Source organism: Hipposideros armiger, unplaced genomic scaffold (genome assembly GCF_001890085.2).
Source record: "Hipposideros armiger isolate ML-2016 unplaced genomic scaffold, ASM189008v1 scaffold_118, whole genome shotgun sequence".
Taxonomy (NCBI): domain Eukaryota; kingdom Metazoa; phylum Chordata; class Mammalia; order Chiroptera; family Hipposideridae; genus Hipposideros; species Hipposideros armiger.
In genome coordinates this window covers 2,016,236-2,035,527 of record NW_017731468.1, presented here as the reverse complement: position 1 = coordinate 2,035,527, position 19,292 = coordinate 2,016,236, and the positions used below count along the sequence as shown (strand labels likewise).

At 44.4% G+C, this 19,292-nt stretch overlaps 1 long non-coding RNA gene across 1 annotated transcript in view; it reads right to left on the bottom strand.

The window, feature by feature from the left end:
• The window catches only part of LOC109385537 (uncharacterized), a 70,097-nt gene extending 51,810 nt beyond the window's left edge, over positions 1 to 18,287 (bottom strand). The window contains exon 1 of the long non-coding RNA XR_002124643.1: positions 18,114 to 18,287. This is a non-coding gene — a long non-coding RNA (uncharacterized LOC109385537). The remainder of the gene's footprint in view (positions 1 to 18,113) is intronic.
• Between the last annotated feature and the right edge of the window lie 1,005 nt (positions 18,288 to 19,292).

The window sequence follows — 19,292 nt, the reverse complement described above, 5'->3', positions numbered from 1 at the left end:
GGATGCCCAGCTAAGGACTGCATTTCCCAGTCCTTGCTCATGTCTTGCATCTATATGTGGTATGAGACGAATTCTGGACAGTGATGAATATGAGTCGAAGTGATAGGAATCTTTTCCAGACCAAGACTTTAAGGTAGGCGTGGCTTCTCCACTCTCTTTACCTTTGTGCCTGGATATGGAGGATGATGAGAGTCCCTGAGGGATGCTGGCACCACAGCATGGAAGGAACCTGTATCCTTGAAACATCACACTGCGGAAAGCCACCGCTGAAAATGAGCACCTGCTCTGGGCAGCTTATGTCAACAAGAAATAAATTTCTCCTGAGTTTGAGCCACTATGCAGTTTGGGAACCTAGTTATTACAGCAGCTGGGGTTACCCTAATTAATACTTCCCGTTCAACATTCTGGAATTTGCTGCAGCCCCGAAGTCATCCACCTATTGCTTTACTCTCCAATGCCAGAATGACTCAGATCAGTGGCTCCTGCTGTTGAAATCCACCACCACAATACCTGTTAGTTTCGTGTATTTATGGAGCACCCACTACGTACCAAGCCGTGTGCTAGCTGTCTGGGGTTGCAAAGGTGAATTAGAGATGCCATTTTGCATTAACTCTAAGTCACCTTCTATGGTGAGACATGCCATTTTGTATGTACCACTGGGGGGGAAAAATGCATGTGCCCCTGAGAAAATATATTGCCAATTAAACTATGACATGCCATCAAAAGCTACCTTAATTTCAGAATTGTAAAAGTGTGTGTCTTAAAATGGATGCAATGTATTTCTTACCTTCAGGCAGGTGAAGATCTTGTGGGAGAGACAGATAAATAAATATGTACTGTGCAGTACAAATGCCATAAGAGGTGTGCATTCAGCTGGCATCCAGAGAAAGATGTATTAAGAGAGGTGACATTTGAGCTGGCTCCTAAAAGAGGAAGCGAGGAAGTGACTGCCAGCAGAGATTCCTCCCTCTTCTAACAGGCCCAGCAGGACTCCTGGATGCCTTCAACATGCCTTCAGAGAGGCTTTTGTGAACCTCCAGGGACTATGATGGTTTATCAGAATCTCAGAATACTATAGCAGTAAATTCCCACCAGACAGCTCCATTTTCTGAATAAATGGAGGCTAATCCTTTAGCGCCAAGGAATAATTTTAACTGGACATTTTTCAGTGGAAAATCTTCCAAAGTGTGCCATGGTAAAGCTTTGGCATCTGCAAGGGGTACTCAGGGGACAGACTCTGGGCTTGCTCAAGAATCACATTGACATGAAAAGCCACAGGTCTCCTGTGTGTAGCCTGGCACCACACATCACCCTCCCTTTCTACTGACTCTATAGTTTTGCCCCTTGCTTGATGAGCAATTATATGTAACTGGTATATGGACCACGCATGACTTCTGATGTAATCAAAGCACAGTTTTATTTTCGTCTCCCATTATCCCTTTAAACCTGACTCCACCTGGGTAGTCTTCCCCTGCCGCTGAATAAAACCTTCCGTAGGTACATGACCTTGTAGTTCAGTCTTGGGTGGTAGACACACTAAGTCACTTGAAGTGACACTCACAGTCCTAATTTGGTAAACCGAATGCCCATTTCTGTATAATAATTAAACTTGATTTAGGGGCATGCCTTCCCCCCCTCCCCTAGCTCCACTTTGCTTTAGGCTGGGAAGAAGAGAGTGATTGATCTCACTCCTGTGACTTTTACCAACACACACACACACACACACACACACACACACGCACGCACGCACACACACTGAGAGGAGGGAATCAGAGCACTACAACAGTTCTCTCCAGAGAAAGCTCTTTGCTGATCTATTCTCCCTCTCCATTTGCTCAACCATTTTATATTCTCAAGATGGATAAAAGGGTATTAAGAGTTCAATTTCCTTTGTACATTTGGCAAGTGGTGATCTAGCTATGCAATTTTACATCTATTACACCTTGATGCCTCTGAAAAAATTTTTTTAACATCCTATGGGATGTTATCATTATGAACTGAATGTTTGTGTCCCCCCAAAATTCATATGCGGAAGCCAAGCCCTAACCCCCAATGGGATAATATTTGGAAGTGGGGCCTTTGGGAGATAATTAGGATTACACGAGATCATGAGGGTAGGACTCCCATGGTGGAATTAGTGCACTTATAAGAAGAGAAAGAGATCTCTCTCTCTCTCTCTCTCTCTCTCTCTCTCTCTCTCTCTCTCTCTCTCTCTCTCTTCCCACTCCCCATTCTTCCCCCCTTCTCTCCCTCCCTCCTTCCACTATGTGAGGACACAGCAAGAAGGCAGCCATCTGCAAGCCAGGAAAAGAGCTTGCTCTAGGACCCAACTCTGCCGACTCCCAGATCTCAGACTTCCAACCTCCAGAGCTGCGAGAATAAATTTCTGTTGTTCAAGTCACCCCATCTGTGGTCTTTTGTTATGGCAGCCAAGCTGACTAATACAATTACTAACCAGAGTACTCACTGAAATAGTTTTACAGATAGCTTTCAGTAGTCTTTCTCTACTTTCAGTGTCAGACACAGAGTAGGCACTCATAAAATATTTAGGAAATCAACAAATGAGTGCATGTATAGTAGAATGATATCATCACTCACTTCAGATATTCAAGCCACTGCAAAATGCCACATTTCATTCTGTGTGTGTGTGCGTGATTCTCTGTTTTTTAAATATGCAAATAATACATAAACACATCCGTGTGTATGTGTGTGTGTTAAAGCAACATACACGTATGTAGAGGAAAAAGTAGAAGTTCCCCTTCACTGCTCTGCCTCGTCTCATCACACTTTCCTACTCAGAGAGCACACACACACAATAGCATGACCTGTTTCATACAGACCTCTGTCTTCGCATCTAGGTGCCTGCAGATCTGCATTATGTGGTATCACGCCATGCATATGGTGGGGTCACATGTACTTTGTCTTATATCTGGCAGACCTCTCTATGCCAGGACATTCCTCATCCTGTTATTATTATTATTATTATTTAAGATTTTATTGGAGAATTGAGGGAGGGGAACAGCGCTAGGGAATCGGGGGAAGGGGAACAAACAAGTTGCTGTCCTTTTGTTCTTCAGTCTAGTTGTGGAGGACGTTGCTTCACTGGCCCATGTTGATATTATCATTGCGCTCTTCCCGGGCGAGGCAGATCACTTGCCGGCCTCTGAACAGCCGCTCACAGCGGATCTTGGCAGCTCACACTGGCTGCCGGATGCTCACACTGGCTGCCGGTTGCTCACGCTGGCTGTAGGCCACACACGGTAGCCCATGGCAGCCCACTGCAGCAGGGGCTGCAGCCTACGCCGTTGCTGGCGACTTATGGCAGCCCAGCTCCAGGTCAAATTGTTGTTCACCATCGTAGCTGTAGAGGGCGCAGTGTCACTGGCCCATGTGGGATCCAAACCGGGGCCCTGTTGTTCAGAGCTGGCATCCCAAGCCAGCTCTTAACCAACGCGCCACTTGGCCGGCCCGTTCCTCATTCTTTTAAGTTCTACATCATGCTCCATATCAGAGACAAGCCTATGAAGGGGCATTTCAGGTGTTTCTGAATTTTCCCTCATATAATATTGCAAAATACATCCTTTCCCATGCCTGTTTGGGCAAACGTAAAAGTGTTTATCTGGGTTATATGATTTGTGCATTGAAAGTTATGATTGCCTCATTGCTGTCCTAAGGATGGGGTTTACATTCCACTCCACCATACATTTCCCCCACCCCACCAACAGAATATTTTTAACCTGCCCAAATTTTTATCAATCTGATATTAGAAAAACACCTCATTAGTAACTTTTAGTTCTCTGACTTACTAGTCAAGTTTGTGGTCTTTTTATTTTTGCTTTAAATTGTCTATTCCCATTCTGTGCCTATATTTCTATTGGATTGTTTGTCTTTTAGTTGTTATTTTACAGAAACTCCATTTTGTGGTTATTACCCCTTTGTCTGTTATATATGTTACAAGCACTCTCTCCCAGGCTGTCAATTGTCTTTTAATTTTGTTTATGGCATCTATTTTTATCCTTTTATAATGGTTCAATAGTTTGGTTTTTATGCCAATATAACAAATATCTCCTTTGTGGCTTCCTTTGCTACTTCTAAGATTAATAAAATATTCATTTATATTTTCTTCAGATATTGTCAAGGTTTTTTTTGTTTTGTTTTGTTTTGTGACATTAGTGCTTTATTTCATCTATAATAGGATGATTTTTTTATATGTGGGGGACAAAGGGGAGCCAATGTTTTTCCTAAATATTTTATCTCAATCTCATTTATTGAATAATTTATCCTTTCTCTCTCTTATTGGCAATGTCACATTTATCATGTACTAAATCACTGTGTGTGTGTGTGTGTGTGTGTGTGTGTGATAGTTCAGTCTAATTTACCCAAAATGTCTTTCTTCTTAAACTTCATTTCTTTCACCAGCAACAGGAGTTGGCTTTGGGGGAGGATCTATTTTTCACGTACACATATACATAGGAGATTCTTTTCACTTCCATGACGGAAAACGGAATGCAAACGCTTGAGGCCATTAATAAGAGGCTCTTTCCCCCACTCCAGGTTTGCAGTGTCAGCAAAGCAAATGCACATTTCAGCAAATATCAAATTCTTACACATTAGGGAGTATGCAAACTTCAGACACAGCTATTCCATCCACTGAAATACTCACTCAATCACCGTTACACTCAGTCCCTAGAGCATATTAGATTACCATATTTCCCCATGTATAAGACGCACCCTTTTTCAAAAAATTTGGGGTCTAAACACTGGGTGCGTCTTATACAGTGGTTGTAGATTTTTTACTTGCATTTCCCGCTTTTTCACGCTTCTTGTCTTTGCGCTCATTGTTTCGCACTTGTTACCGGTATATTACAGTAGGTTACGTTTTGCCACGTTCTGCCCAGAAATGGCTCAGAAAAGATTTTCGTACAGTGCTGAATTCAAGTTAAAAGTGACCCAGTTTGCAAAAGTGAATGGAAATCATGCTGCTGAACGTAAGTTTGGTCCTCCTCCAACTGAGAAAACAATCCGAGACTGGCTATGGGAAGAAGAAACCCTACTGAAAACGCCACAGCAGAAGAAGGCCATGAGAGGCAAGTCAACAAAATGGCCAGATTTAGAGAGGGAATTGAAGATATGGATTGAAGAGCAAAGGGCAATTGGAATTCCTGTGTCCACAAAGATGGTTCAGCATGAGGCAAAAAGAATTGCTCATGAAAAAGAAGTTAATAAAACTTGAGTTCAATAACTTTAGGTAATACATTTTTTCTCAAATTTCAGACCTCAAAATTAAGGTGCATCTTATACATGGGGAAATACGGTATGTGTAACTGTTGCTGACCTGGAGTGACCCCTGGCCTAGGCCTCTGCTCAGACCTCGGGCTGTTGATGCCCATCTAGGACAGCTCTGAAAGATGGCATCCACCAGCCATGTCAGTGAGACTTACCCTCTGACTATAAAAAGTGTCCAGACAAGGACCCAAGAGGAAAGTGTTCTGGAATCATTTATTTTTAGCATGCTTCCTAACGATCTTTTAGATGTCCTGGATGCCAATCCCAGCCTCCCCGACCCCAGGCAGAGCAAATAGACAGGCATTCTTGGTTACAGAGACGATGTTTTGTTATCTCTAATTACAGCTGACCTGAAAATACATTTGCCATGCCAGCCAATTACCTCCAGACAGAAAGCTCACAGATCAACTGTCCTAAAATCAGTGCTATCTCCGAGAGGCGTTCTACATTTTAAGCGATTTATACATAACAAACCAGTACAAGTGACTTCATTTAGTTACCTTGGCACTAAAGGGGAGTTTGTCTTGGACAGGGTCCTGACAGTAGCGATGCCCAAAGCCAGGCATTCTCTGGTGCTTTGCCAAGATTTTATTTGGCTGTGGCAAGAGTCTGGTTATACCAATCTTAATAAGGTTCTTAGCCATGGGCACTACTTCGGCCATGTTCAATGAGGTAGGTTTGAGGGCTCAGTTTTCTCGTTCATTTACAGGCTGGAACAAGCTCAAGGCAACTTCAGGAGCGAGGCCCGGTCTTGCTGGTGGACAGTGATGGGAGGGCTCAGCTTCCCAAGAGGATGCTAACCTCACCCCAGCTCAAGAGTCAGTTCAGACATGTGGATAGACAGAGGGCAGCAAGAGTGCTGCCCTTCAGATCCAGCTAGGAAGGACAGTTTGAACGCCCTAGCACTAAATATTTACGTAAAGGCCTTGCTGAGAAATAACACTGTTCAGAGAGGATTGCTTGAAGGATCAGCAGTTCATCCACTCTTCCCGAGTGTCTAACATCCATCCCTGGATCCTGCCAGAGTCCCTGAATCACGGATACCTTGAGTATATCACGTCGGCCCTGGCAGAATTGCTTTTGCTGAACTGCTTTTGGTGTGATGCCACTGGCCTTTTTTTTTTAATGTCATTACAAGAAACAGTTCCATGAAAACCATCATTACCTTCGGGGTAACAAGGCTGTTAAAGACATTTGTCATCATTACCTCATATAGTGTTTTCATTATTAAGTATCCTCAGAGGGTAACTGTCTGAATTTAGTATGAAAAGCAGTAGCGCTTCTCTCTGGCAATTGGTTTCCTTAACTGTGGCATGATTTTCTAGAGGGTGCTATGAGGAACACTAGGGCAAAAGGCAGTTAATTGGCCTTCCATGAAAAGGGGGTTCTGTAGTTTAAAAGAAAAGGGAAAAAAAAAAAACTAAAGAGCTCTAGAGCAAAACCAGTTGCTTTTTTGTTTTTATGTCAGGACTTCTCTGAGTTGCTGATAAGCTAATGTGCATTATATGCTGTTACAAAGTACAGCATTTACTTGGCGACTGGGGATAATCATAACAGGCCACAGTCTTTGTGTTGGGTCCTAACCATAGAAGCTGATGTATTGATAGATATTTATATGCCAAAATCTCCCTCTCCCCACAGCCCGGAGGCTTCTGACTTGCACTGCTCAGCTCCCTTTCAGCCTGGTACTGAGACCTTAGAGGTCCTGAAGTCTGACACAGTGGCGGTCGGGTCTCTCTTGCTCCCCCTCCTTTCTCCCCTCCCCCATCGAAGCAGGCACTCAGGCTCAGGAGAAATGTCTGGGTCTGCAGCCACTCTGCTGCTAACCTGTGGGGTTGCTGTTTCTCTCCCCTCCCAGGCTGGTTTCGCTCTCATCCCACAAAACGTCTGCTCCTGCCTCCAACCCCCCACCCAGGCCCGGCTCCACTGCCCTGGCTTCTCAAGTCCTCTCCATTTCTTTCTTTTCTGTTTGTCACCTGGTTATTTCTGGCAGATTTTTAAAGACTTTGAGGGAAAATCCTGGCATTTATAGACATCATAGCTAATCAAAATCCTGCTTTCCTTTTATACAAAGAATAGGCTTATCAGAAGGCATAATTTCCTTTTGGAGTATTTGTCTTTGTAAAAAGTTTGTATTCATTGCTTATTGGAGCTCCAAGTCCGCCACTTTGCAAACAAAAATGTGTTTGCTCCCATCACCACCACCCCACCATCTTCTAGGTCCAAGGCTTAAAATTCTAGAAAACTGCATTCTGATTTTGGCAGAGACCATTGCTTATCAATTCCTCTCTTCCTTATCAATAGAAGCTCAGTTTGTAGCAGGCATCTAGTCATCCAGAATAAATACTACATTTCCCAGCTACCTTTGCAACTAGAAGTAAACATGTGATTAAGTTCCAGCCAGTGAGATGTAAGTGGAGCTGGCATTTATACCTTCTAGCAAGTAGCCTTAACGGCTTGCCTTTCTTAATCTAGCTCTTCTTTCTGCTAGTCAGAATGTGATACAAGGGCTATAGCTGTTACCACCATCTTAAGCCATGAGGTGGCACACCAAGGATGACAACACAGCAAAATGCAAGGAGCCTAGGCCCCCGATAATTATGAACCCACCGTATAGTCTAGACTCCCTAACTCTGGACCCTTTTATATGAGTGAGAGATAAATATTCACCTAGTTTAAGCCTCCATAATTTTGGGTTTTTATGTGACTCACAGCCATACTTTGTTCTAATTGAAACAGTGGTTAACTGGAGTTTTACTGGAATAGGAAAGACCCTAGGATTCACAGTCTAAGGTTGAAGAACTTTCCAGTTATCAGAAAGAAAAAGAGAGTGTAGAACAGAGAGTGAGCTATGAAGCCAATGGGTCCACAGGAGTAACTGACCAGAGACATACTGCTAGAAGGCTGATACTCCAAACACAGTTCCTGAATCAACACCATCAGGACCTCCTGGGAGTTTGTTAGAAAGACAGAATCTCAGCCTCACCCCAGACCTACCAAATCAGAATCTTCATTTTACCAAGCTCCCCAACATGATTCATATGCACTTTGAAGTGTGAGAGGCACTGCCTTAGGGGGCCTTGAATATCGCCTAGAGGCAAAAGTCAAGGCCACCATTTCTATTCATCACAAGGAGCTGGAACTAGGCAGAAAGTATTTTAGAAAGGCTGATCCCATCACAAAAACTCCGACTACTCAAGGTTATGGCAGAGAAACTGGCTGGCCACCTCAGGGTGTGGGTAGAAAAAAAAAAGAGTTAATGAAAGAAATCGGAGCACTTAGTCTGTACATGTTAATATAAAACCCAAGTCCTCACACTTCTTACCAGCAGCAGAAGCCCAAAGCCCATAAAATAAGGTAAAACTGATCTAGAAAAGAAAATCTTTTAGTGAAGAAATTATACCAGAAAGACGTCTCCAAGTCCTAAAAAATATATCAAACTCTGCAGAAGATAATTCCTGCCAAGGGTGAGACAAAATTTACAAAGCACATGAGGAGATGCAAATGTTACAAGTGAGAGAAACCATTCCCAAGGAATTACCAATCATTGAGCATTCTAAAACGGAATTTTAAATGAGTTTGTCTAAAATGTTCTAAAACTAGAAGAACATAATCTATTTAGCAAGCACAAAATATTATGAGAAAAGAAGAGTTAGTTTAAAGAAGAACTAAAATGAAGTTCTAAAAATGAAAAACATAATCTTCCAAATTTAAAAAAGAAAAAAAAACTCAATAGGCTGGTTCAATACAGTCCATTGACAGGGCTGTGGAGAGAACTGGTGACTTGACAAACAGATCTGAGGAAATCATCCTAAACACCACACAAAGACAATACAGACATTTTTAAAATATGAAAAAAGTATATATGAAAAAGAAATTGGGAAACATGGAGACTATGTTTTCATATTCCTGCATCTGTCAATAGGTGCTGCAGAAAGAGAAACAATAAACAATAGGGCGAGAGTTAAATTTGAAGAAACAGTGGCTAAGGATTTTCCAGGTTTGAAAAAAGGTTATGAGCACATAGAATAAGTAAAAACAAATACACATTTAGATACATGATTGTGAAACCACAAAACATCAAGAGAAAAGATAATACTTTTAAGATACTAGAGAGTAGAGGAAGATTATCTTCAAAGAAATGTCTAAGAGATTGACATCACCCTTCTTATTGGCAATAATAGTTGCCAGAAGATGAGGGAATAATATTTCAAAAGTGCTAAGGGGGAAAAATGTCCATCTGCAGTTCTATATGCAGCTGACCCACATCTGAGATGGGGGACAAAGAAAAAGGGTTTTCAGAAAAAGACTGAGTTTACTACTAAAGTATCGCTTCAGAAAAAAATGAAAAAAGAGATGGGATTGTAAAAAGCAATTGTATGATATATATATATATATATATATATATATATATATATATATATATGCTATAATATATATCCAGAGAGGTATAGATTCCAAAATAATAATGACAAATGGTGAGTTAAAACATAGTACAACTAAATACAAGTCCATAGTAAGACAGGAGATGGGAGCAAAGTTAAAGTATTTTAAATTCTATATCCTATTTAAGAAAAGAATAGAGATATTAATTCAGAATTTGTTTAAAGTAAGTATGGATATCAATTAATTTAAAATTTGTTCCAAGTAAGTAAGTAGAGATGTCTAAAATGTTAGGGAAACTACAAGAAGAATAGAAATACAAAGTGTAATTTCCAAAGTGGGAGGGAGAGTGGAAGAAATATAAAATCTCCATATTTACAGAGTGAGTGTAAAAATTATGGACTGAAGGGATGCACATCAATTTTATGACAGAGATGGATGCCAAACAGGATTGGAAAGCAGTTTGTAAAGATTTTAGCATTACCAATAACTTATTCTTTTATTGAAAAACAACGCCTATCAAATGTCCAAAGCAAAATGTTAGCACTCACTTAAACTTAGCAGTGAGATGATGTTGGATTATTTTTCTCTGCCTTTCTGTAATTTAAATTTCTTTTTCAACTAAATATTTTTTAAAAGGAAGGAGATCAAACCCAAAAGGATTTTATGTTTGCTTAAAGGACAGTGGTGGAGAAACTAGAGAGCCTTCCTTGGTTCCACCGCCTGTGCTGTTCTACAGGATCGTGCCCAGTGCGAAGCATCCAGATGTTGAAGGAGGGAAGAGGCTTGAAGGGAAGGGCTGCTGGGGCTGGACTCCCAGACCCTGTCTCCACCACTGTCCTTTAAGCCTTGGTGCTTGTTGCAACGATGTGGCTACCCTTTTTTGATATCAGAGGAGTGATTCATTATGAATGTGTATCAACTGGACAAACAGTTAACCAAGTTTACTATTTGGAAATGCTGAAAAGGCTGCATGAAAAAGTTAGACGACCTGAACTTTTTGCCAATTCACGGCTCTTGTATCATGACAATGCACAGTTCACACGGCACTGTCTGTGAGAGAGTTTTTTAGCCAGTGAACAAATAACTGTATTGGAACACCCTCCCTGCTCACCTGATCTGGCCCCCAATGTCTTCTTTCTTTACTCAAAGATAAAGAAAATATTGAAAAGAAGACATTTTGATGACATCCAGGACATCAAGGATAAAAGGCAGCTCTGATGGCCATTCCAGAAAAAGAGTTCCAAAATTGCTTTGAAGGGTGGACTAGGTGCTGGCCTCGGTGCATAGCTTCCCAAGGGGAGTACTTCAAAGGTGACTGTAGTGATATTCAGCAATGAGGTATGGAGCCCTTTTTCTAGGATGAGTTCGTGAACACAGTTGTCAGACCTTACATAATCCTTTCTACACCAGCTAGTACTCACCCAACATGAAGCCATCCAGTCCTACAGGGCTTATACCTCAGGCACCTGCAGGTGCTATTCAGGGACCTCCAAGGGCACATGCAGGTGCAGTCAACCCATTAGGAGGCAAGAATTTGTTGGGATGAATGAAGGTGGGGGTCAAGGAAAGCTGCCTACACTATGCGCCACACACAACTGTATATGAATTATCTCATTTAGTTAAAGCCTCATAAACAGCTCTTTAAGATGAGTATTATTGTCTTCACAGAGATTACTGTTCTGCCTGTGGCCTCTCACCTGGTAAATTGCAGAGCTGGACCTCAAAAAAAATTAAACAGTAGTGCCTCTTCAAGAGTTCTCACTCCCGCGCCTGCTCTCACCAAGGCCCCCAACACTGCTGTTCAACCTTGTGCATTTTCCCAATGTCAAATTACACTTTACCCAGGCTAGGAGTAGAGCAGGGGAGGTGAGACAAGGAGGCCCCCATGTTTATCTCTACAATGTGAAAGCAAGTTTCAACAGGACAAAGAGATGGGAAGTAATGTCTGTGGCATGCGTGCTCTGTGCATTGGACTGGCTGCTTTGCACATATTTTCTCATTTAATCTTCCCAACAAGCCTGCAAAGTATTATTAGCCCCGTTTTAGATGTGGAAAGGGAGGCTTATAGAGGGTAAGTAGACTTCCCTGAATTTATGAGTTGTTTCTCTTATGGATAGAGATCCAGAGATACAAGCCCCAGGATCCTGAACACATGACTCGTAGCCTCCCATAGCCACCCTCGGGAAGTTTTCCAAGGGTTATAGATGCCCCAGGGTCATGATAATGATGATATTAATAGTAATAACAACAACATAACAGAAACATTTGAGTACTGAACACATACCATGCAGTTTATAGACATTATGTTAACACATGTAGCAAATCTGTGAGATCAGTACAATAATGACCACCATTTCACAGTCAAGGAAACTGGAAGCTTATAGGGGTTAAGAGATGTATCCACATTGGAGTCTATAAAACGATGGAGGTGGAATTTCAAGCCAGGTAATCTGATTCCAGAAACCAAATGTGTGACCACTGGATTAGTTAGAGTTAGGTCCTATGTGACAGAAAAGTCCAATACAACAGTGATTAAAACAAGACGGTTTGCTTAAAAGAAGGCTAGACGCTGATAATCCAAGGCTATTTGACATTTCCTCAGTGCTTTGGATCCAGCCCATCACTCTGCCATGCTATGGTATGTCCCTCTTTTTTCATGTTCTATGGCTACTAGAGTTCCAGCCATCACATCTGCCTTAGCAAGATAGAGGAAAAAGCAAAGGTTGACTATCACCTGTCTTGTAAAGATGTTTCCTAAAACCTAACCATGCTGGCCATAGGAAAACTTCATGCTAGATGTGTCTCTGGCCCAACACTCGTATCTTGGTGAGGTGGGGTCAACCAAATCCAAGCCTAGTATAAATAGACTTCATGCCTAGATCAGGACAAAACAGGCCTGCATCCTTTCCATAAGGCCTGTCTTGCCACATAGGAAGCAGTGATGGGAAATGCCCCTATCCCTGGGACCCAGTTAACATCCTTGGTTGTATCCTGCCTTTGGGGGAAAAAGGAGGAAGAACAGTGTTTAAATGTGTCCCTTAGCTAAGGTTGCATGACTTTTGGATTTGAACAAGGGTTCACTGACTCCAAATCCCATATGCTTTCTACTACACCACACCACCTCTTTTTTTTTTTACCCAACCTGATTCTCTAGTAGTTATTCAAATAAATAAATGGGGCCCATGAGGTTAAGTGGCACAGATATTTCTAAAGCTAGAGAACTGCTCCAAGCATTCCTGCTATCAGAGCCAGGACCCACCCTGGCACTGCAGTAAGAATAAGTGCTCTAAGTCACTCAGTGATGGAGGGAAACCTATAGGCTCTGACAGACAAGGATGGCTTCATGATGAGTCACACTTGGACCTCATCAGGCTGATGAGAAGAGGGAGACTGCTTGCAGGGGTCTTTCCAACTCACTGATAGCTACATTTTCCTATCAACTCTGTCCATCCTGGTGAAGGCACAATAGCCCATGGTGGGGAGGGGGTGGCAAATTCCTTTCATTCTATAAGGTGCTTGCTTCCTCCTGCCCCAAGACCTTCTCCTGGCAGAGACTCTGAAACAGGATATTTGACCCCATCACTTGACCCACGGACCTTTTCCCCTCAAGGACATTTGACCTCACTCTCAGTAAAAATACCCTTCAGGCTTTGTCTCTCTTCTCCCTCTCTCTGTCACTTTGTGTTCACTCTGCATCATAGCCACCATAGAAAACTTTCTATGGCAGAAACAATAATTGATAAGAATGTTCTATAGTGGGAAAGAAAAAAAAAAGAAATTGGTTAGTGAATCCATTCTTCCCATAGTATTTACACAAAGTTGAGTTGATCCAGGTAGAAATAATTGCAGTAAAATGAAAATGGAATAAGTTAGAAATGCTTTCATAGTGTCATGTATAGATAATTGATTACAGGAAGAGAAAACCTACCAGTTCCTTCTGAGGAAGCAAAACTTGTCGAAGCACTTAGTTCTGAAATAAATTGCTCACATGGAAGTTCCATGCTGACTTCCAGGGCTACTTAGATCATTTCATCATCAACTTTTCTATGAATCTGATTAAATCTGTGAACCGGCTCGCCAGAAAAAAAGCACCTACGACCATCCAATCACACTTTTTCATTTAATTTCTAGAAATTCACAGGCTCCAGGAACTCATCCATCGTTCTCAGCTCCAGGACCCCAGTCATGTGACAGGGACACTTGCTTCAAATCCTTTCCAGATAAGGAGGAGGCAGAGATGGGGGACAGAGGAGCGATGTCCGACAGCCTGCTAAGAAGCCACATTGGGGGATCCCCAGGATGTGGCTGAGTTGAAGTATGGCACCCACTGCATGCCTTTAAGCCTTACCAAACATTCAGAATTCGAAATGTATAAACTCTTTCAATGGTTTCTTTTTGTGCTTCTCCCCCTTCTTCCACCTTTTTTAAATGAAAGACCCATTTTAACATATTTAACTAAAACTCAGGGGTGGTGACAAAAGGAATTTTGCCTTGATTCAGACCTAATTAGCAAGGGCATTTCTGCAGGCTTTGAGCTGGGAAATGGAAGGCTGAGAAAACAAGACCGGAGGTACGAGGCTGGGGCAGGGTGACACACAGAACTGTTCTTCCTGAGCTCATGAACCCCTAGTGCAGAGGAATGAGGAAGGGCTTTGACATCAGAGAGACATGTATTGATTTAATATTTATTTATTTATTTAATTATTTATCTTTCTCAGACAGACATGCATTTAGATGTCGTTTTGTCACTATGTCACGTAATGGCCTGTATGGCTTGGGCAAGTCATTATATCTGAGCCACATATTCAGTGTCTGGCACATGGTAGATACCAAACAAGCAAGGGCTCCCTTAGAGAGCTTAGGTTTTAGGGGTGTGTCTTAGTCCATTGAGGCTGCTATAACAAAATGCCACAGACTGTATGGCTTGAAAATAAGCATTTCTTTCTCACAGTTCTGGAGGCTGGGATTCTGATATCAAAGCTCTGGCAGATTTGGTAGCTGGTGAGGGCCAGCTTCCTGGTTTATAGTCGGCCATCTTTTTGCTATGTCCTTAAGTGGCAGAAGGGGAAGAAAGCTCTCTGAAATCTCTTTTATCAGGCACAGATCCCATTCAAGATGAGTCTACCCCCATGCCCTAATCACCTCCCAAAGGCCCCACCTCCTAATACCATCACGCTGGGGATTAGGTTTCAATATATGTATTCTGGGAAGACACAAACATTCAGCCCATAGCAGGGTACCATGCCCCTCCGCACCCCAGCGCAATAAGGAGGCAGAACAGCCCTTAAGGCTGTACTCTGAGATTTGTTCAGGATGCTGGTGCCGGAGTAGAAATCTCAGACTTATTCGCAAAGACCTGGAACCCAGCTGCACAGCCCAGAACTATTCTCTGAGGAGAAGTTAGAGGCTGAAATGGTGGCCACGCTCTTGTGGAAAAGGAAAGATTTTAAAATAGCAGTGAAAGATGGAGTAGAGAACACCAAAGACAAGGCATAGTGCTTGGGGAGGGGGGGGTGAAGGGATGCTGCTATTAGCATTTTGACAAAAGAAGAGTTTTTTAGCCACAGCTCCATTGCCAGTAATCAAACTGAGTCCTACCTGGGGTACTAGAACCTTTCCCGCCTGCCTTTCCTTGTGCCTGTCTGACCATCCAGGAGCAGCGTTGAGTGGGTCTACACACTCAGCAAGGATAACAACTACCACCCAAGATGAAATAGACCAGCCCAGACTTTTCCCCAGATGAGATTATTTCCAGAAAGAGGAAATATTGCCAAGAGACAAGAGCTACTGAGTGGGGAGGGGGATGGCATATTGGGGCCATGTGGGAGAGCTGAGTTCTGGTGCTGCCCACATCCAAAGATAGCAGAGAAATCAAATATAAGAGGTAAGGGCAGCACCCTCACCGCCCCCGCCCCTGGGACATTTATGGAGAGAGAGAGAGTGTCTACATCCCCTGGAACCCAAAGGTACCATACTGGTCCGTGCTGAGGACCCACACAGAAAGAAGGCTCTCCCAGCCTCCCTCTACGTCCTTTGGGCACCCTTCTCCCAGAACATCAAATTAGCCCTGAGCTTCCAATCCAAACGCAAGAAAACGCAAGCCAGGATTCTCCGAGCTTCTCTGAGCCGACTCCCTCCCCCACCTCCCCAGCCCTCGTCTCAGACTTGCCCTCTCCTTGGCAGAGCTCAAGGCAGGCTTATTTCCCCCAAGGTTGTCACAGACCAATTTTCTAAACTGCATGAAAACAGAAAACAAACAGAAAACCAAATCCACCAAAGCCTGAGTCTCGAGAACAGCTTGGCAGGCAGGAGCAACGTGCTAACAATTTCATGCTGTTTTAAGAGTTTCTAACTAAGCAACATGTACCAACAACCAGATGTGCCCTGATACCGGGAGAAGAGAACATGGGCTTCTAGAGACAGACAAAGATTGGTAAAACAGGAAAACACTCATCAGGAAACAGAGCTTCCAAGAGCGCTGGGCCTGCGGTTGCGGGGAGGCAGTCTCGGTGAGGCCACAGAGTTCTGGTCATTGCCTTCTTTGTGCCAGTCGCTGTGCTGGGTACTTGGGATATTAATGAGATGCTCAGAGCCTGTGTTGGACCAGGACAAAGAAACAAACATAACTCTAACATAAAATGTTCTGAAATAGAGGAAAGCAGCCCAGGAAAATGGGCCTCACTCCGTCTGTGTGGGAAGCCGGGCACTTCTTAGAGGAGATTTTCTTCAGTGCATTTCAACATGAATTTATGGAACTTTTGTTATATTCTGAGGATGCAGGAAGGGGAAAGGCAGACATAGTTCCCTTGTTCATGGTATTCACCACTGAAGAGGGAAAGCAGCAGTCATCCAAGAAGGGAATCGAAGCACGCTGACTGTGCCTGACAGCTGGCTCGAGAGTATTTGCTCAACACCCACTCTGTGTAGGAGGCCAGAACCCACACGGCATAGATGCACAGCAGCCAGGAGCACAGCCTTTGAAAGAGGCTGGCCGCACCTATTTTTACGGGTCTGTGGCTAGTGAATGGGTCTTAGTTTCCTAGTGGGATGAGATCATCTCTGAGTTTCTGTCACCAGGGCCCCACCCAATTCAGAGAACCACGGTGCCCCACAGAGCTGCCCCATAGCACCATCCCAGGGGAGTGGGATGGGGACTGCCGCCGCAGGACAGACATCCATCGTGCCGCTTTAAGCTTATATCTCATTAGCTTATCTTACCACCTGCTTGCCTGCAGTGCACAACAACTATTTTTATTAGGCCTGAAATTATTGTGAAATAAGTTATATTGCACTTGGGGTTTGGACTTATTAATCTGATACATGTGAACATGTAGGTTATATTATAACATGATTTCTGTCATGCTTTATTTTGGCATTTCTTCTTCCTTTTTGAAAAAGAAAATCGTCTTCCTTTTTCTCAAAAAGTAGCTGCTGGCCTAAAGGTTCACCATCCCCCCTGCTCCCCGGCCTCCCCGGCAAAGGTCATTAGCTCAGGCTTAATGCCTCCTCAGGCCAGTGGCCCTCTTTACAGGGCTGCGTTTGTCACCTGGTAACTTGTTTATTGCACCAGCTCTGGGGGTGGGAGGGGAGGATGGGCGTGAAGGTCACAAATAGGTGGGAATTGCACACCTCAGGCTGGAGCCGCCCCCTGGTCATTATTTTCCCAGAATGACCTCTGGGGGTGGGGGGGTCTGGGGCCCTCCTTGAGCTAACACATGACAAGCCAGCACAAAAGAACTGCAAACAGGCCCCTAATTAATGGGTTTGCTTAGAGCTGTTTCCCTGTTTAGGGACTTCAGCCCAATAATTGCAGGCTCCATAATCATGAATCAGTCACTGCTACTTTTTTGGGTGCCGACCACAAGCCCGGCTCTGTGCCAACCACTATGAGGAGAGGAGAGTGGAGAGCAGGAACTTAGACCTGTGCCAGGTGCTTCGTTGGCATGAGCCCACCAACCCTCACCATGATCTGAGAAGAAGACATTATTATCCCCCTTTTCAGGTCAGGAAACTGAGTCTCAGAGAAATTAAGTAGGTCAAGGTCATCAGCTCATAAGCAAGAGAGTCAGAATCTGAACCTGGGTCTGGCTGACTCCAAAGCCTGGGCTCTGGAAGGCAACAGACTAACTGCTCATGACTGGGATATGCCAGACACAGTCTCTGGAGCTTAGGGGTCCAGGGACAGGTGGCGGGGAGGGGCGCAGGGGACACAAGGGCAAGGTCCTGAGAGAAGACGGCCCAAAGGAGCAGCAGCATGTGCTGGGGGCCCTGACGAATGGGGAGACTCATACGTGTTTAATAAATTGTACTCAGGAACTTTCTCCAACCACTAAGTCCAGGGTTGGAAAGGGTTGTGGAAACTGTGCCTCACTCGGGGCCAATAAATGATTAGTCAAATGTCCAAGGAGGACGTGTAGACACACACACACATGCAGACCCACCTCGGTAGCTGCAAATAGTGCCTGGAACCAGCACAAGGGAAAAGGATCTCAGCAGGCAGCGACACACTGGCATCAGACACCGGTAGGGATTCGGGCAAGCGAGGGCCAAACCGAAAGGAGGAGACGTGGAGCCAGCAAGCCCTGTGACCACGCTGGACCTGGAAGACTGGCAGCTCCCAGGGACTGCCTCATCCAAGTGCCCGATTTAGACCCTGTCCCAGAACATGAGAAATGCCAGGGGTGGAGGAGAGGGGCCAGGAGATGATGAAGGACAGGAGCTGGTCAGGAGCTGGGCCCTTTTTCCTTTACCAGCCATCGCAGCCATGCCCCCGCCTCTGAGCTCCCTCCTTGATGCCCTAAACGCATACTTGCCAGCTCCTCGTGCACCTCACGACCCCACATGGATTCACCCATGGACCTCTCCTGGGCCCTGGCTCGTTCCACACTGACGTCTCCCCCCAACACAGACCCAGAGTCCTCAGGCCAGGTCTGGGGAAGGTCAGAGGTAGACAGAGAAGAGCCAGCCAGGAGCTGGCCAGCTAGGCCCACACCAGCCAACCTGCTGAAGGGGTATGTGTGCCAGCTGGGGGTCCCCCACGGGGCAGGCTGTTCTTTCCTAGGGCTGGGATGACAATACGAGCCTGGACTCAGAGGCCACCCGAGCCCATCTTCCAGGGCTCCCAGGACCTGTCAAGCTGCCTGACAGTCCACAACACATGACTTCACCAACAGGCTGTGTTCCTGAATTAGATTCCAGAGTGAGCTGCTGGCCCATAGGATCAGGCCAACTCTTTCCACAGTGGCCAGGCCTCTCAATCCCCAGGGACAGTGTCTCTGGTTCCAGAGAACAGGTTTGGAGCTAGTGGCCAGGCTCTGGTCAAGATGTGACACGCCGAACCCCCAAAAGTCAGCAAGGCCCAGGCCCATCTCCATCTACCAGTCACACAGTTCATCTGGAACCTCACCTCAGCACATCTGCCCTGTTCTAAAACTATTCCCTCCCTCCTCCTTCCCTCCCTTCCGAGGCTTCTCTCCCAATTTTCCATAGAACCTCTGACTACTCCTGCCCATAATTAAGTGGCCAGGGAGGTAAAAAGCCCATTTATCATTTCAATTTGCCACCAGCTACTGAGGTTTCTCATGAGAGCCTTCCCCACACCAGGTCTAGGGTGCCTGTGG